Here is a 14,179-nt window from a genome sequence, read left to right as displayed (position 1 = left end):
AGGCCGTGAGGATGTGCCCGCAGTGAACGGCAAATGACTGAATCCTTATCGGTTACGCCTTCGGTCTCTCTCTCTCTCTTTTTTTTTTTTTTTTTCCTCGGGTGTGGTGGACAAACTACCATTCACACTCACATTTAAACCCATGGCAATTTTCCACACTGGAAGACCTGAGCTGAGGTTGAAATCCAGGAACCTGGGTACAAAAATGAGCATGTTAAATACAATATCACAATTTGATGTCTTTTTTTTTTTTTTCAGCGAATACATTTATCATCCTCCCTGTTAGCCAAGCGAGGAAACCGAGGAACTTTTCTCTCACAATTTCCAAGCTCCGGTGCAAGTGCAGTACCATGCAGTGATGGATGAAGGCTGGTTTGGCCTATGTGCAGCTGTGTATCGTACACCAGGCTCCAGGGAGCAGTACGAGCAAACACTGCACCAGTGAGCCATATGTCATATCGGATGGCTCGTAACACAGAGGCTGTACTCTAAACAAAAATTAAATGTATATTAGGATTGTGTTGGCATTGATTTGAAACGAGTGTAAAGTAAAAAAAAAAAAAAAAAAAAAAAATGTGCAAATGTAAATAGATAAATGCCTTCTGTGCAATTGTCTAATTAAAATGAGTAGGATTCAAATTGATTTAATACACATACTGCATGTGAAATATTTGTCAGAATGATGCAAAATATGATTTTCTAATCTCTATGTATGCGGGTAGTAAATGAAAAGAAGGAATCCAGGTCATTGTAAAATTCATAAATGTCACTCAATTATAGACAGCTAAAAGGTACATTTCTTGGAATTCCCTGGTAAATTGATTCGAGGAAAACACTCGCTGTCAATAGCAGCTTAAAAATATGTTTTGTCTGCCAAAATAAAATAATAGAGACAACATGATACAGAAATAGTAAAAATGCTAAACAAAATGTAAACAGTTACAACCATTCAGAATAAAGGTGATTAACTCAATTCAATTTATAGAGCACTTTAAAAATAAAAATCAGTCATATGAAAACAAAGTCGAGTAAAATAAGAAATTAACAAAATGAAAGTAGTTAATATTAGTAGTAAGTAGGCGAGTAGCAGCATTTTGGACCAACTGGAGATGCTTGATGGAGGACTGGCCGACTCCAAAATAAAGTACATTCCTGTAATCCTACCGAGATGTAACAAAGACCAGGATTACTGTTTCTAAATGAAAGTGTTTCTGAGTAAAAGGAGAGACTTTACTTTAGCCAGCTGCCAAAGGTGAAAAAATAAATGTGGATTTACAATTTTTAACTTAATTAAAAAAAAAAAACATTCTTGATTGGATCAGAATTGCTTTGTGGAATTACACCTGTGCATTTTGTCCCACACCGTAACGGACACGCTTTTCATTACACAAAGTCATTTGAAGCATTAATGATAGAAATATTGATTAGTACAACCAGAGGGACCTTACAAACATTGAACTACAATGTGGACATGGACCGTATTAATGGAAGGACATGTTGGAAATCTGCCAATATGGTTGTTTCATTCCGAGAAAAAAAATCCATTATTACACAGAGCATTCAACCTTTTCCATTAACCCACTCAATTGCTGATGTTTTAAGCATTTTTACAACTTGTTATGGTTTTTCTCCTGGCAAGAGTGCTCTTATTATTGTGACAGTTTTTGTCCTCAGGAAAAAAAATTCACACCTTTAACAGTAAGTTGGTCTCAGTAAAAGGCAGATATACCTAGTATAATTGTATCATTTAAATTACCTTACACGCGATGGATAACATTTTCTTTCACATAGTCTTTTCATGTCGGCTCTTGCAAGGAATAAGCATTTTATCCGGAGAGGGGAATGGTTGCAAAATCATATTAGGAATAATAGTCTTGTGAGACGTATTGTGAGAACATTTTGTTTTCAAAATGGCCCAATGTGTGGATTGACCCAGATAAACACTTCTTCTTGTGGAAACACAAAAACGTGTTGAGCCATAACACATTATTGCGGTAATTTGAGGAGAAATTGGCCCCTCTGCATGTGCATCACATGCTGACATGCGTTTGTTATTTTCTGTTCCAAAACCACCATTTTCGGTGTATAAAACAGCAGATGTCTTGGAGGGGTTTAATTAGCTATGTACATTAGGTGATTACTGTAGCTGACAGCGCTAGTCATGATAACGGCGAGAATAACTTTTTATATTTATCGCTTTTATTGTTTTTATTCATGCCCTGTACTGTGTCCTGGAGTGCATATCCAGGCGCCTATAAATAAAACATATTGTTATTGTGCCCCTGTGCGATTATGAGCATAGATAATGACAACATTAAAGTAATTATTCACAAGTTAGTTTAAAAGCATTGCACACAACGCCGAACAGTCACGTCAGCGGTGATGCTAGTGCTAACGCCACATGGTAAGTGTCCTGACCGCTCTGTAAATTTAGATACATATACATAAATAAACATAGATAAATGTGTCATAAACACTGCCTCTCGCCCTTACCAAAGTGAGGACGGCATTTTGATTAATATTGCGTTTGTGGAATATGAGTTAAGCAGCAAATCTAGACATTTTTAGCTATCTCAGAAAACGGCCATTTTGTTATTTTTGTTGACTGAAAATGACATCACAACTGCTCAGGGCTCAAGTAACAACCAATCACGGCTCAGCTTCAGAAAACAGGTCAGCCGTGATTGGCCGTTACCTGAGCCCTGAGCAACTGTGATGTCATTTTCAGTCGACAGAAGTGACAAAGTGCCCGCCTGCAGAGATGGCTAAAAACAGGTGGATTAACTCTTATTCCACAAACGCAATATTTATCAGAATGGCTTGTTTCTTTCTAGTGGGCTTGCATAGAACACATTCTTGGAAAAAATAGGTTTGGGTTGACTATTTCCTTTAAGTCAACTGGGATGAGCTCCAGCTCACCTTTTGAGGACAAGCGATACCGAAATTTGATGGATAGACTTTGTTTGCCCTATTCCATCAGTGTTGTTTACACACAAAAAAAAAACAAACCAAATGGACTTTTACAGGTTCTCTAAAGATGCTATTGTCTCTCTGTTCACAATAATTTTTCAAGTTCAAATAATTGCTGATACATGGCAAAATATTTCCTAGTGTGGACACGGTGTACCCAACCATGGTCGGCGTATGAAGAACTGAGCCGATGCGCCTCGCCGCGCACAGTCGCACAACGCTGCTGTGCGCGCGCGCCGCCGATAAAGCCGCCAGCCGTGACTTCGGACTGTAAACAGTTACGCTGAGACGAACACACAGACCCGTCTCTGCGGGCAAGGATCTTCACAGGCCCCCCAACTGGGAAGGGATCGCACATCAGCGGGAGGTCTGTCGACTATTAGCATAACTAACGTAACACTCGCAAGCGCGAGCTCGCCACACACCCTGCAAATCAAACAGAAATTATAATGAAGCTACGCAATCATGGGAAAGAAAAAAAAAAAATAGACAAAAATAAAAAAGGTTAACACTGTCTTTTTCTGTTCGGAATACTGACATATCCGACATCACCAGCCCTCTTATTTCACAAGTCAGTCACCCGGAGGGGGGTGGGTGGGGGTTGGGGGGCTTGACACTACATCACTTTTCGGCATCGTACAACATTTTTTCTTTGTTTTCTTGCGTGAGTAAATGTCATATCTACCAAAGAAGAGCCAAATATAGTCACGATAGGAGACTTCTGCCACTTTTATGAGCAAGAAGCTATTGGTTTGTGCTGTTTGGTCCGGAGAACATGATTGATTCCGTCAACGATATTCCCGGCGGGCTTCCGCTGTCATAAAGTCTGTTGGGGCTGCTGCGAATCTCCACGGCTGTAACAACTTTTTAGTTCATCTGTCATACGTCTACTGCCAGCTCTTCAAACGCTGGGAAATTCCTTCGTTGGATTTCAATTTCTTACCATAGAAAATGATGGGAATAGAGACACAACCATAAAACATGTACAGGGACTATAGTTGTTGGAGCCACTCTCTCTGAAAGCAGTTGTATTTTTTGTGTAAATCACTTATTTTGGTTTGTGGAATGAAAGTAAATCGTTTTGTTATGGTTGGGATAAATTAATGTACAAGTTGTTCTGTTGTTGAAGTCTTGATCTTTGTGCTCATTTTTGTGTAGTATGCCCCTCAATGGCCAGATACGGCTACTGCATTTAGAGGCGTGCTCTCCTTGGTGAGGTCAAGGGTTAAAAGCAAGATGGCCGCCTTAAGTCAGGTGTGTGTGTGTGTGTGTGTGTGTGTGTGGACAAAGAGCAGGCCTGGGTCAGATAAGGTTTTTCAAGTTCAGCATTATCTGAAAGCATCATTTGGACATTTGGAAGCAAACACGTCTTGACTCCGGACCTCCTCGCCTGAACAAACCAATCGTGAGTTAATGCATCGAAGCCCTGCTGAGACCTGTACATGCGCTTGAAATTTTTTGAAAAATGGCTTAAACATACGCAAAAAAATTACAGTATATTCACATTTTTAATGAGTGTAACTTGGCTCTACTTACCTCAGTTTGTGAGTGTTGTTTTTTTTTTGGGGGGGGGGCTTCAGAATTGTATCATGAGAGTCTACAAAAATCACAGCCTATTGATGAACGCATCACTCTGAGCAATGGGTGGCGGGGGGATGATGCTCTCCTGTAGATGGTCAGGAGAGTTTTTTTTTTTGGAGAGAGAGAGAAAAGAGACTCAGCAGAAGAAGCAAGAAAACAGACTGCTGCAGCAAAGTGGCGAGTGGGGTATTATACTGCAGTGTCCAGATGTTAGCCACAGCAACAAGATGATCTGATGTTAGCATTTACGTTTCGGTTATTTCTAGCTGTGACCTTTAAAGCGACAAGCCGTGGTTAAAGTCACCATATGGTCTCGATTTTGCGCGCTCGAAACCCCACCGAATGAGATACTAGAAAAGGTAGCGCATAGTATCTGCCGGTCCTCAGTTTACGATGGCAAGGACATTTTGTTGTTCCGAACGGAATCTAGTTTGCGCAACGCCGTTAAGAATGTATTATTGGTTTTCATTTGATGGGCTTTTTCACCAAAATATTTACTGTCACTATAGTATGACGTGACTGCTTCTTCAGTATAACAACACATTCCGAATTACGCGCAAATTCGGGTTACTGCCATCGGAACGCAACTCTGCTGACCCTCGTTATCTTGGTTTTGTTTGTGGGAAAGTGGTAACAGCGAATGGAAAGTAGGAAAGGGATAAAAGATATGCTCCATTTCAAACACGAACTACAAACTACAGGTTGAGATCCTGCAGCGTTTGCTTTGTTCCGTACGAGAGTAGAGGTGACGATTGCGGTAGGAAAAAGTCATGGCTGCTTAACCACGACAACAGGCCTGCTCACAGTGCCCTGAGCATCCTACAGTTCCTGGCCGAGAAGAGCATCGCGGCGCCTGAGCAACTTCTCGACTCACCCGACCTGGCTCGGTTGATTTGGTTTCCCGCTTTCCCAATTTCAAAGGGGTCATCAAAGGGACCCGTTTGGTAGATGTGGATGACTTTGAGATGGCCATGACGAATGAGCTGCAGAAGATCCTAGAAGAATCCTTCCTGGAGTTTCTTCAAGGCTTGGCAGAGAGTGCCGGGAAAGTGACTTGAGGGGGAACGTTTCATAGGAGGAAATTTGTAGTTTGTAGTTTAGATTTGGAATATCTTTACGCTAGGGATAGACGGATTATCGTCGGGGCCGATTATCGGCACCGATTTTTGGCGTTTTGATGAGTATCGGCATCTGCCTTTTTTAAAAATCTGATGGCCGATGATAAATCAATTAAAAACTTAGTTGAAATCAAAACAAAGATAGGTGACATTTAGAAATTTTGCAGAACTTCATTTACTGTAGATTACTACATGGAGCTATCTTTTTGTTAGAATTTTATAACAAAACATGTAAAACGGATATTGCCAAAAAATTCTTGTTATAATTAAAGAAATCAACATTATGCAAATCTGAAAAATTGCTCTTAAAGACGTTTCAACAAAGTTAAAAGAGTAAAAATGTGGGGGGATTTTGACGTCAATATGTTCCTTTTTACTGAAAATGAATATCGGCTCCAAATATCGGTTATCGGCCTCCTTGGCTATTAATAATCGGTATCGGCCCTGAAAAACCTTTCACGAATGATGCCGCTTTGAACATTTTTTTCACCATTGTGTTTGAATTTCAGATTGCACGACCGATCCTTTCAAGGTTCCACTCCGTTAGTCTTATTATGATTTTGTTTGTTCAAATCAATCCAAGTGTCGAGCCGCGTTTATCTCAAACGGCCTAACGAATCACTGGTGGGTGGTTCGGTATGAAGTCTGTCTGAGTTTGAGCTGATTGCTTAAATGGAAATGTCATTAAAACTAGCTACAGGCTAGCTGGGAGAGAGGCGTCTGTCATATCAGGTTAACTGGTAGCAGACTGCAGTCGTAGGGGAACAGATGTTTGCAGACATCAACCTTCCTCTCAGAGGCTCCCAAGCGGAGCATCTTCAATTAAGGAAAGAAATCTGGTTGCCAGAAATGTTTTTTTTTGCATTTGTCTTGCACTGGGCACTCCTTCATGTTGATGTTTCAATTACATTTTGGGAAAGCGATCAATTTTGATTTTTGTAGACTGTGGCATCTTATTTTTTTATATATATTTCTTTATATGTTTGTAAAATGCTTTTTCTTCCATATAATGGTTCATTTCACAAATCCACGGGAAAGAGACAATTTCAACCGTTGGGAAAGGGCAAACGCTTTCTAAAAGCTAAGCAGTGGAACAATTGTGGAAAGCGATTGTTTTGAATGCCGTTGTCGAGCTCATCCATTACAGGCCAGATCAACAAGGAGCCGCTCGCCAAAGTGAGGACGGATTAATAAAGGGAGCCGTAATCTCAAAATTGTGGGATTGAGACCCCGAATAGTTTTGGTTGAGGGCCCGTGTGGGGAAATTGCCAAAACAACCACTTTGTCACCACCGTCTCCCTCTAATGAATCCCGCCACGGTGGGATTGTGGAAGATTATAATCATCCACTTCATCATTTTCATCTTGACGGACACTTCACATTCAAAACCTACGGGGAAGTGGCTTGCGGGATGCAATTGCCTCGCTATTGCGGCCCAGCTACTTTCCAGGGAGGTAAACATTACAGAGGGCTGCCACCAAAAACGCAAACCAAAAAATAGAGTCACAAGCAGACCTCCAAAGCTTGTTAGCTATTGCAGAGACGGCCGCCAAGTCCAGTGAAATCTTGGCTGGCGTGAAAGAATGGTACCATGCCTCAATGAAAAGACTTTGACACTTTTTAAACTAATTGTGCTGAGACCAATGATTCAAATTTCTCAGTAATTCTTAGCTTCTCTTTAACACCAAAAAAAAACCGACTTTATTGTTATTGTTATTGACTGTATTTGTTTTTTTTTTATGAGCTTCAGGTTGAAGTGTTAACTGTTCACATTTTTAAATCAAATTTGCACACATGGAAGCATTTGGATCAGCATCACTCATCGTGCCTTTTTTTGTGTGTGTGTGTGTGCATATTTTGTTGTGGAACTGTATTTTCACTTCAGTGTTAGATTGTGCTGTTATGTGTTTATTTCAATTTAGTTTTGGCTTCTGTTGTATTTGCGTGAGAAACGCCAGAGGAGGGCTAACAGAAATTAGAGTAAGAGTAAGTACTCGGTAAAATACCACCGCTAATAATGAGTGAGTAAATATAACGTAACTACCCATTTCTGGCCATAGCAGCCACACAGTGCCATAAAGGCATATTATAGACAAAATAAGAAGTAAAACTAATAGTAGTAGTACTAGTAATAAATAAATTAAAAAGAAAATCATAATATACAGAGATTGCTGTAATGTACTATGAGGAGTGTCATGTCATTCCTAGCATCAAATTCACTTTCTTACTTTTGCTTTTCGCCTTGTGACATCATCTCTCAGCCTTCACACGCAACTGGCAAAATAATTCAAGTTGTGTTTTTGTTTAATTAAAGACGCGGTTACAGACATTTGAGCTGTGAACACCATACGGCTGCTCCCCAACTTTGAATCGCTTTTTGGCAGGAAGGTGCTGGTGGGTCTCATACGCATTCGTATAGTTATTGTGGTGTAGTCGATTGCTTTGCAGCCGCGGCGCGTGCGTATTTCCTCAGCGGGGTGATGCATTGGGCAGGAGAATCAGACACTGATATTGATCCATCCCGTGGGCTTGAGGCCAGACATGAGCTGAAAATTGCGAGAAAGCCTTGAAAATGGCAATTTGACAATTTCTAGTTAGAATGAAGTGTGCCGGTGACCAGTTGCTAGGCCTTATTAGGTCCCCAAATTGCAATCTGTGGAGCGGAGGAACAGATGTCATCAACGAATGAGGAAAAATCATGTCATGGATTCCACCCATAAGATATATGTGTGTGTTTTTATATGTGTGTGTGTGTGTGTGGAGGGAAGGGGGGGGGGGGTTATGCGTTACAGTGCTGTATGTGAAAATCAAAAATTGCTCGTGTTACCTGCTCATTACATTTTCAGGAGTGTTTAAAGGACACATGCATTCATCATTACCGCCTTGCTTATCTCAGGCCAGAACTTTGGACACACCTTCTCATTCTATGTGTTAGTGACTATGGGGCATTGTGGCTTACGTCCCAATTCTTACATTACCGTCATTGGATATTTATAGTATATTTAAACTCAGGATGTCCCTGAACATATATATATATATTTTTTGGCATCCGAGTCCGAATCACTTGATTTCCAATATCTGCCAGTATTCGGCAACGCATGCAACGGAAAAAAGAGAGTGCAATCTAAATTGTTTCCAACTGCCTTATTTATTTATTTTGAATTCTAATAAAGTTCTCCCAACGGGATGTCTTTTTATATGGCTACAAATATAGTTCCATTCCATTCCATTTCTTATTTGTTTCGAGCAGAATTGCTTATCATAGAACATAAATGACATGCATACAAGAAAAAAAAAATAAACACGCCTTGAGCAATACTGAAAGCAGAAAACGTGCAGGTTCGCTATATGCAAATCAAATCATTAACACTCGAAAAGGAGCGGGAAGAAGAAAAACTTATTTAATCCTATTCTCATCAACAACTTCACAGTTTAAAAACGTCTTTCTTCTCTCTTTTAACGTCATCCAGAACAATAAACAAGTTCACCAATAGTTCGACCCAAGCAAATAAAAATATTTTTTATCGTATACCGGTGGTGCGGTGCTACATATCGATGCAAACAAATTACATTTAAAAATCCCGTCTTGAACGCACCGAAGCGTAAAAAATAAAATACGTTCTGCTTGGTGCCGTAACAAAATAAAGCTCATTTTAAAAGTTCAATGACTCAAGTCCACACCGCGACATTGTAGGAGTAACTCTTGAGCCCATTTCAAACGGTGAATGACGACGTTGAAATTGTCATTTGGGCCATGTAGTTGTCGTTCCGGGACATCATCAGGAAGTGCCACGAGGCTCCCGTTTGATGAGTATGTCTCCTATTCTTGGTTCATAACAATAAAACACTTGGTGTTTAATGACGGAAACATATTATGACGGTCTTAACACTTTACTAGTTGAGGTTGCTCCTCCTTTTGGAAGACGTCTGGTTAAAAACAGAAAGCCAAGTACGAGCGTAAAACGCTTCCCTGACATGTATTCAGAATTCCGACGATACGAAGGTTGTTCCACTTTATTTAATGATGTCCTTCAGCTCTTTGGTTTAGTTTTATCATTCCCAAGTCCACAACAAGACGTTGGCCTCGTACCAGCTGGCTGCGCTGACCCATCATGCTTTGTACCCTTTATCCTGAATAGAAATCCTTTATCTACATTTCCACTTTGTCCATTGCATCCTCTGTCCTGTCGCCCTCAAACCCATTACTTTGAATCTTCAGATATCTGTGGCCTTTCTTCTCTTTTAGAATTTAATTACCAGAGCGCCGTACATTCATTCTCACCGGGATCAATCCAAATGGAAAAGGAATGGCCAATCTGCCGCCCGCTCAGCCCGCCCGCATGCCCTGGAATAAGCGGCAAACCGGAGGAGGCGACCCGTGTCACGCTTGCGCCTTCCCTTCCCATCCCGCATCAAGCGGGTGGCTACTAAGCTACGCTTACGTCCGCTCCAATTTTCAAGGCTTTCGCCATTGCCAAATCTGGACGCAGCTCAATCGTTTTGTAAACATCTGTTTGAAAGACTTTGGCAAACTGCCCGATCAGATTATCCTAAATATCTGATCATTGGCGGGGCCATAATGTCGGTTTTCAGACGTTAATCCATGCTAAGCACTGGTATGCAAACGAACCATTGGTCCAAATATAATCCTAAAGTCCTTATGCAAAACCGTACATCCGTACTGCATCGAAATATCTGTCCTCTGAGGTGAAGTTTGAAAACTTCCGGACTAGTTGACGTACTTCACCAAGATCATGTGATGTCACAGGGACACACTTAAAAAAACCCATAGAAGCTCGGGTCGCACAATGTATCGAAAAAATATTGATATCGCGATATTGGCCCATGCAATCGTTTTCTTTTGGAATTGTGTGCTTTTATATCTAATTTATCTGAATTTAAATGCGCATCGCAACCCGATACTTGAACATTATCTAGGGTAGCTACAATTAATTAGCTAAGAACAATGCATGAAAAAAAAATCCTTTCAATAGATAATAGGAAATATCATTTCTTTAGGAACACGTTAAATATCGCGATAATATCAATCTGGCTATATTCACCAACCGTATAGCATATTGCATTTTTTTTCCCACTATCGTGCAGCTCTAATAAAAGCCGCAATTACCTGCATGTACTGCATTGGTTAACGAGCACGGGCGTGATAATTGCTCAGTTCATTCATTGATCGTGAAGAATTCGGTCGATTGTGTGGGATTGACTAAAGGTCAAGAATTGACTAATAATTGACTAGCCCTAACCTAATAGCCATTTTAGGCATAAAAACAAAGATACCGTAAGCACGGAGCCACTGATGTTTATAAAGTACGAGGGAAAAAAAAACACAACGTTCCGTAAACTGAACCGGGTCTTTCGTAAACCGAGATTCCATTGTCCTTACACACGACTGTCCGTTGTCATTCTTTGTTTGGCACTCGCCCCTTTTCCCCTTTCCCTCCCAAATGACCAATTCACCACCGCTTTAAGCATGTTCCCGGGTGAAATCTGGGCCCAGCGCCTCTGTAAAAAAAAAATAATAATAAAGATAAATGACTCCTTAAGAGGTTTGTTCAAGGGTGGGGAGCCAAGTGTATCCAAAGCTTGAAGGATTTAAACAGAGACATGAAATCCGTTTGGTTTCACCGTGGACTTGAAGCTGAGTGAGTGAACACCTGTGAGGGCTCTCCGTAACAGTCGGTGGCCTCTCGGGGGGGGCGTCAGGATTTTCTCCGGCCTTTGCCACTGGACCGACGCTACGTGTGCCTTCCCGACTCAAGTAAGCGCGGGGGGAGACACATGCCACTTTAATTTAAGCTAACGGATGAGCTCGCCCGCTGGTCCCCTCGTGTCTTTACCCTCACAGTGCGGGGTGCGACTTTGATCAGCACATTCATTTTCTTTTCCTTATCCTTTCTGCTTTAGTCCCTATCTGAGTCAGCCTCTCCAGAGATCCGCCGCCGGGTATTGATTTTTGATTTTCGTGAGACAATAGAAGGGGGTTAGATCATTTCGCTATAGGATGAAAATTGTATGAATTGTTCACCATCACCTGACAAGTCAACAATGCTTTAATTGATCAGTTTTGGTTTTTTTTGTCGAAAGAGTTACGTCCAAGTGTGTGGATACAATTTTGTAGAATAGAGCAGCTACACTTTGCGGCGTTTGTTTGCGTTGGGGCACCATTTTTCCTGGTCTTCTCCGTCTATTTCGTTCGGTCGTTTGCATTTCAGAATTGAGTGAAACTTACCTGTCACACTGCGCAAATGAAAAGCAAATGTTGGCGTTTGCCATCTTACATCTGAAACAAATCAAAATGAACATCCATCCATCCGTTTTCCAAACCTTTTCCAAAGCCATTTTCCAAATCTTATATGCAATTTGAAATAAGTCTCAGGTGTCGTAATAAAATGTCACTGATATTCTTTGGTCAAACTGCACGGATAATAAAAAAATTAAAGTACACTAAATAGCATACTATATATATATATATATATTAATTGATTTATTTATTTGAAGTTTTGTACGCGCCTTTCAAATACTGCACCCGAACATATTTTTTGTGTGCATGCTTTTTCTTTATCTTTGAGACTTGCAAATGATTGCCCCCTGGCTGTCCTGCAGGCTATTTTATCGTACTTTTGGTCTTTAGTACATAACACATAAAGCAGTCTGCCCAGCCTTGCTCAAGAGGCATTGACAAAAGCAGCTCTTTGAGTCAAATCAGCCTCTTTGGTTAGACCACAGTGGAAAAAAAAACATCTACAAGATGTACTGATGCAATAAGCTGTCACTTATTTCTTAAAGCATCTGGTCTTAATTAAATATGAATAACTTTTCTTCATTAGCACCACCAGGTGAATTCATATATATATATATATATATATATATATATATATATATATTTGTGTACCAGCTAATTACGACAACTCCCTTCCTGATATCGTACATTGCAGAGATGCTTTCATATGTAGATGCGATTAAATTATGCTCTGGTGAGCTCATTAGATTTCCATTTACATTTAGAGATGTTTTTGTGCTCTGCCCCTCCTGGAACCCTCCTACCACATTTTCTGCCGCAATCACAGGATTCTGATGACCCGACATATTCTCCAAAAGTCGTGTCTCCTCATCAAAGCCCCGGCCGGCACTGTGCTGCTTTACATTCATAGTCACTTTGCTACGTATATTAAACCTTCTTGCGGTTTTGTAATGGGTCCAGCTGGTTAATCAAGTTGGTCAGATATCATTCCAAAGGCCCCAATTTGGTAACGTCAAACTTTTTGACCTTATAGTCTTTGAAGAGTGAAGGCTGTCATTTTTTCGGTCAAGGGCAGGGTTCTTCAATTAATATGCTGCCAGGGTTTGACTTTATTTTTTTTGCAAAAAGCACGAAGATGAGAACTGTTGCGTTGTTTGCCATTTATTGATTGCTTGCTTTATTGCAGGGAAGGTTTCGTCAGAAACGACAGCGAATGAAGCAGAACCAAATTGCAAATGGCAACGCCCCTTATGCTTGTTCCATTTGACATGATTTTCACTCAAAGCGTAACTTGTTCACCAACACACGGAGAGACAATGGACACAAATACAAAACTTTCAGTTTAGTTCGAATGTATCTAGATATCGCCCTAGAATGTAAATGGTTTAGTCGGTTTGGTCCTAACGTTGGGACATTTTTAATGGGAAAGTAGCCTGCTAGCTAACAAATTGACGTTACCCTTGGGCCGCGAGACGCTCGCTCCACCACCTTGACTCCAGAAGGGGGCCTCGGTGACCTTCGTCCGGCCGAGAGAATACCAAGGCCATTGATTGTCATCGTCAAAAGGTTGTTTTTTTTTTTGAGCCATGCTTTGTCTGGTCCATCACCTAAGACCTGTTTGTCATGGGTGACCGTCACAGAGAACTTATCTGGTAGGGTCGCTGGAACGTACAAACACCCCCTCACCATGATAAGGTGACGACTCAAGGAAGGGTAATGTGTCTTAAAAATAAAAACGGTTTGATCGTTTTAGTGTGCAACAATTCTGGGGAGTAAAGTTAGAGCTGACGATTATGCTAACAGTAGCGAGCTGATCAAGCTAGCCAAATGTGTTGTGTGGAATTAAAGTTCTAAAGCCCCTAAAAATGTCGTTTACAGTATAACTTATCTTGGGGCTTTGAGCTGAGCCCTCAATGGCCGAACCTGTTCAACCAATGACTGTTTTAGGTTAGCCCTTTTTAAAGAAAGCAGTGAATCTAATCGAGGGAGGGTAAAAACAGGACGTAGCCGTCAGTCATCCTGTTTCCTGATGCCGAGTAACATTTGCACCGTCGCGCTGCCGAATTTTATTGTGAAATAAGTCGTCAGCTGTCAAAGGTGTCGTCGGTTAGTCGATTACGATCATCGCATTCCTTTAAGTGCATTCATTCCCTCCTTTCAGCATCAAAGGATGAATTAGCTGCAGCGCACGCAGCATGAAAACTATATGAGATAAGGTATGTGCATTAATATTCATGGTTAAAACTGACGC

At 40.9% G+C, this 14,179-nt stretch overlaps 1 protein-coding gene across 7 annotated transcripts in view; it reads left to right on the top strand.

The window, feature by feature from the left end:
* LOC147135722 (transmembrane protein 132C) overlaps nucleotides 1-14,179 on the top strand; it is a 163,194-nt gene that overhangs the window by 36,767 nt on the left and 112,248 nt on the right. For 2 of the 7 annotated variants that reach the window (XM_086054103.1, XM_086054102.1), the window contains exon 1: nucleotides 4,071-4,375. The exons of the other annotated variants lie outside the window; for them this stretch is intronic. The gene's annotated coding sequence lies outside the window, so the exon portion shown is untranslated. Of the gene's footprint in view, nucleotides 1-4,070; nucleotides 4,376-14,179 lie in introns of those variants that run through there. 7 annotated transcript variants of the gene reach the window in all.

This window comes from Filicampus tigris, chromosome 15 (assembly GCF_054856515.1).
Source record: "Filicampus tigris isolate MCC_2025a chromosome 15, RoL_Ftig_1.0, whole genome shotgun sequence".
In the NCBI taxonomy this organism is placed as follows: Eukaryota; Metazoa; Chordata; class Actinopteri; order Syngnathiformes; family Syngnathidae; genus Filicampus; species Filicampus tigris.
The sequence above is the reverse complement of the archived record's forward strand: the minus strand, read 5'-3'. Positions and strand labels throughout refer to the sequence as shown.